Raw genomic sequence first — 4,164 nt, 5'->3', positions numbered from 1 at the left:
ACCCCCCATAAACTCATGTCATCTATTATACACTTATTTATGTCCTGCCAAACCCCAAAAACAGGACTAAGTGCATACAATACTCACAAGCTTTATTTAAATTGTATACAAATGTATTGCTACTCTAGTTAACTTAACACAACAGTCTTACACGCATTCGATCTCGTGGTCTATCTATAGATAGCATCCCCTTTTTTTTTCCTCTCATATTTACTATGTATTTTATTTATTATACACACTACAATTTCAGTATAAGTTAATGTAGCTTAATTAATAAAGCAAGGCACTGAAAATGCCAAGATGAGTCGCACGACTCCATAAACACAAAGGTTTGGTCCTAGCCTTCCTATTAGTTCTTAGTAGACTTACACATGCAAGTCTCCACGCCCCAGTGAGAATGCCCTTAAAATCAGCAGTGATCTAAAGGAGCAGGTATCAAGCACACTCTTAAGTAGCTCATAACACCTTGCTAAGCCACACCCCCACGGGATACAGCAGTGATAAAAATTAAGCCATAAACGAAAGTTTGACTAAGCCATACTAAAAAGGGTTGGTAAATTTCGTGCCAGCCACCGCGGTCATACGATTAACCCAAACTAATAGGCCACGGCGTAAAGCGTGTTTAAGATACCTTTGCACTAAAGTTAAAACTTAACTAAGCCGTAAAAAGCTACAGTTACCATAAAATAGACCACGAAAGTGACTTTATAATAATCTGACTACACGATAGCTAAGACCCAAACTGGGATTAGATACCCCACTATGCTTAGCCCTAAACATAGATAATTTTACAACAAAATAATTCGCCAGAGGACTACTAGCAATAGCTTAAAACTCAAAGGACTTGGCGGTGCTTTATATCCCTCTAGAGGAGCCTGTTCTATAATCGATAAACCCCGATAAACCTCACCACCCTTTGCTAATTCAGTCTATATACCGCCATCTTCAGCAAACCCTCAAAAGGTAGAATAGTAAGCACAATCATTTTACATAAAAAAGTTAGGTCAAGGTGTAACTTATGGGGTGGGAAGAAATGGGCTACATTTTCTACCCAAGAACATTCCACGAACGTTTTTATGAAATTAAAAACTGAAGGAGGATTTAGTAGTAAATTAAGAATAGAGAGCTTAATTGAATAGGGCCATGAAGCACGCACACACCGCCCGTCACCCTCCTCAAGTAATAAGACACAACCATAACCATATTAACTTAACTAAGACACAAGAGGAGACAAGTCGTAACAAGGTAAGCATACCGGAAGGTGTGCTTGGATTAATCAAAGTGTAGCTTAACTAAAGCGTCTGGCCTACACCCAGAAGATTTCATTACTTATGACCACTTTGAACAAAAGCTAGCCCAACTAACCCCAAACTTAAGTATCACAGACATATAAAGTAAAACATTTAGTTAAATAATAAAAGTATAGGAGATAGAAATTTTAATTGGAGCGATAGAGATAGTACCGTAAGGGAATGATGAAAGACATCTTAACAGTATTAAACAGCAAAGATTACCCCTTTTACCTTTTGCATAATGAACTAGCCAGAAACGACTTAACAAAGAGAACTTAAGCTAAGCTCCCCGAAACCAGACGAGCTACCCATAAACAATCTAAAAGGATCAACTCATCTATGTAGCAAAATAGTGAGAAGATTTGTGGGTAGAGGTGAAAAGCCTAACGAGCCTGGTGATAGCTGGTTGCCCACAAACAGAATTTTAGTTCAACTTTAAATTTACCTAAAAAAAACAAAATTTTAATGTAAATTTAAAATATAGTCTAAGAAGGTACAGCTTCTTAGAATCAGGATACAACCTTTATTAGAGAGTATATACTAACATCACCATAGTTGGCTTAAAAGCAGCCACCAATTGAGAAAGCGTTCCAGCTCAACAAACAATATAACTTAATCCCAATCATATTACATCAACTCCTAATTATACCTCCTGGGCCATTCTATTTAAATATAGAAGCAACAATGCTAGTATGAGTAACAAGAACTATTTTCTCCCCGCATAAGCTTATATCAGAAACGGATAGACCACTGATAGTTAACAATCTGATAATATCAACCCAAAAATGAAATACTTATCTACCCTATTGTTAACCCAACACAGGCATGCATTTAAGGAAAGATTAAAAGGAGTAAAAGGAACTCGGCAAACACAAACCCCGCCTGTTTACCAAAAACATCACCTCCAGCATTTCTAGTATTGGAGGCACTGCCTGCCCAGTGACACTTGTTTAACGGCCGCGGTATCCTGACCGTGCAAAGGTAGCATAATCATTTGTTCTCTAAATAAGGACTTGTATGAATGGCCACACGAGGGTTTAACTGTCTCTTATTCCCAATCAGTGAAATTGACCTTCCCGTGAAGAGGCGGGAATGCCACAATAAGACGAGAAGACCCTATGGAGCTTTAATTAACTAACCCAAACTTATGGATACTAAATACCTACAAGGCATAACATTACACCATTATTGTGGGTTAGCAATTTAGGTTGGGGTGACCTCGGAATATAAAAAAACTCCCGAGTGATTAAAATTTAGACCCACAAGTCAAAATATAACATCACTTATTGATCCAATAATTTTTGATCAACGGAACAAGTTACCCTAGGGATAACAGCGCAATCCTATTCAAGAGTCCATATCGACAATAGGGTTTACGACCTCGATGTTGGATCAGGACATCCTAATGGTGCAGCAGCTATTAAGGGTTCGTTTGTTCAACGATTAAAGTCCTACGTGATCTGAGTTCAGACCGGAGTAATCCAGGTCGGTTTCTATCTATTATATAACCTCCCCCAGTACGAAAGGACAAGGGATGTAAGGCCTACCTCACAAAGGCGCCTTAAAACTAATAGATGAAGTCAACTCAATCTAACCAGTTTATCTCCTCATAAGCCCGAGAAAAGGGGCTTTGTTAGGGTGGCAGAGCCCGGTAACTGCGTAAAACTTAAACCTTTATTATCAGAGGTTCAATTCCTCTCCCTAACAAAATGTTCTTTATCAACATTATCTCTCTTATCATCCCAATCCTTCTTGCCGTAGCCTTCCTCACCCTCGTTGAACGAAAAGTCTTAGGCTACATACAACTTCGAAAAGGGCCTAATATCGTAGGCCCCTACGGCCTCCTTCAACCAATCGCAGATGCAGTAAAACTCTTCACAAAAGAACCTCTACGACCACTTACATCCTCCATATCAATATTCATTCTAGCCCCCATTCTAGCTCTATCACTAGCCCTAACTATATGAATCCCTCTCCCAATGCCCTACCCACTCATTAATATAAACTTAGGAGTCCTATTCATACTAGCAATATCAAGTCTCGCCGTATACTCCATCCTTTGGTCAGGATGAGCCTCAAACTCCAAATACGCTCTAATCGGAGCCCTCCGAGCAGTAGCTCAAACAATCTCATATGAAGTAACACTAGCAATCATTCTCCTATCAGTCCTCCTAATAAACGGGTCATTTACACTATCCACACTAATTATCACCCAAGAACATATATGACTAATCTTTCCGGCCTGGCCCCTAGCCATGATATGATTCATTTCTACTCTAGCAGAAACTAACCGAGCCCCCTTCGACTTAACTGAAGGAGAATCCGAACTAGTTTCTGGATTTAACGTAGAGTATGCAGCGGGTCCTTTTGCCCTATTCTTTCTAGCAGAGTACGCAAATATCATTATAATAAATATCCTCACAACAATTCTATTCTTCGGTGCATTCCACAACCCATTTATACCAGAACTCTACTCTATTAACTTCACTATAAAAACCCTCTTACTAACTATCTGCTTCCTATGAATTCGAGCATCATACCCTCGATTCCGCTATGATCAATTAATACACTTATTGTGAAAAAATTTTCTACCCCTAACTTTAGCCCTATGCATATGACATGTTGCCTTACCCATTATTACCGCGAGTATCCCACCCCAAACATAAGAAATATGTCGATAAAGAGTTACTTTGATAGAGTAAATAATAGAGGTTTAAATCCTCTTATTTCTAGAATAATAGGCTTCGAACCTAATCTTAAGAATTCAAAGATCTTCGTGCTACCAAACTTACACTATATTCTACAGTAAGGTCAGCTAAATTAAGCTATCGGGCCCATACCCCGAAAATGTTGGTTTATACCCTTCCCGTAC

At 38.9% G+C, this 4,164-nt stretch overlaps 1 pseudogene; it reads left to right on the top strand.

Moving 5' to 3' along the window:
* Window positions 1–324: 324 nt before the first annotated feature.
* LOC144309887 (18S ribosomal RNA) lies at window positions 325–1,278 on the top strand (annotated as a pseudogene).
* The last annotated feature ends 2,886 nt before the right edge of the window (window positions 1,279–4,164 follow it).

This window comes from Canis aureus, unplaced genomic scaffold (assembly GCF_053574225.1).
Source record: "Canis aureus isolate CA01 unplaced genomic scaffold, VMU_Caureus_v.1.0 ptg000235l_RagTag, whole genome shotgun sequence".
Lineage (NCBI taxonomy): Eukaryota > Metazoa > Chordata > Mammalia > Carnivora > Canidae > Canis > Canis aureus.
The sequence above is the reverse complement of the archived record's forward strand: the minus strand, read 5'-3'. Positions and strand labels throughout refer to the sequence as shown.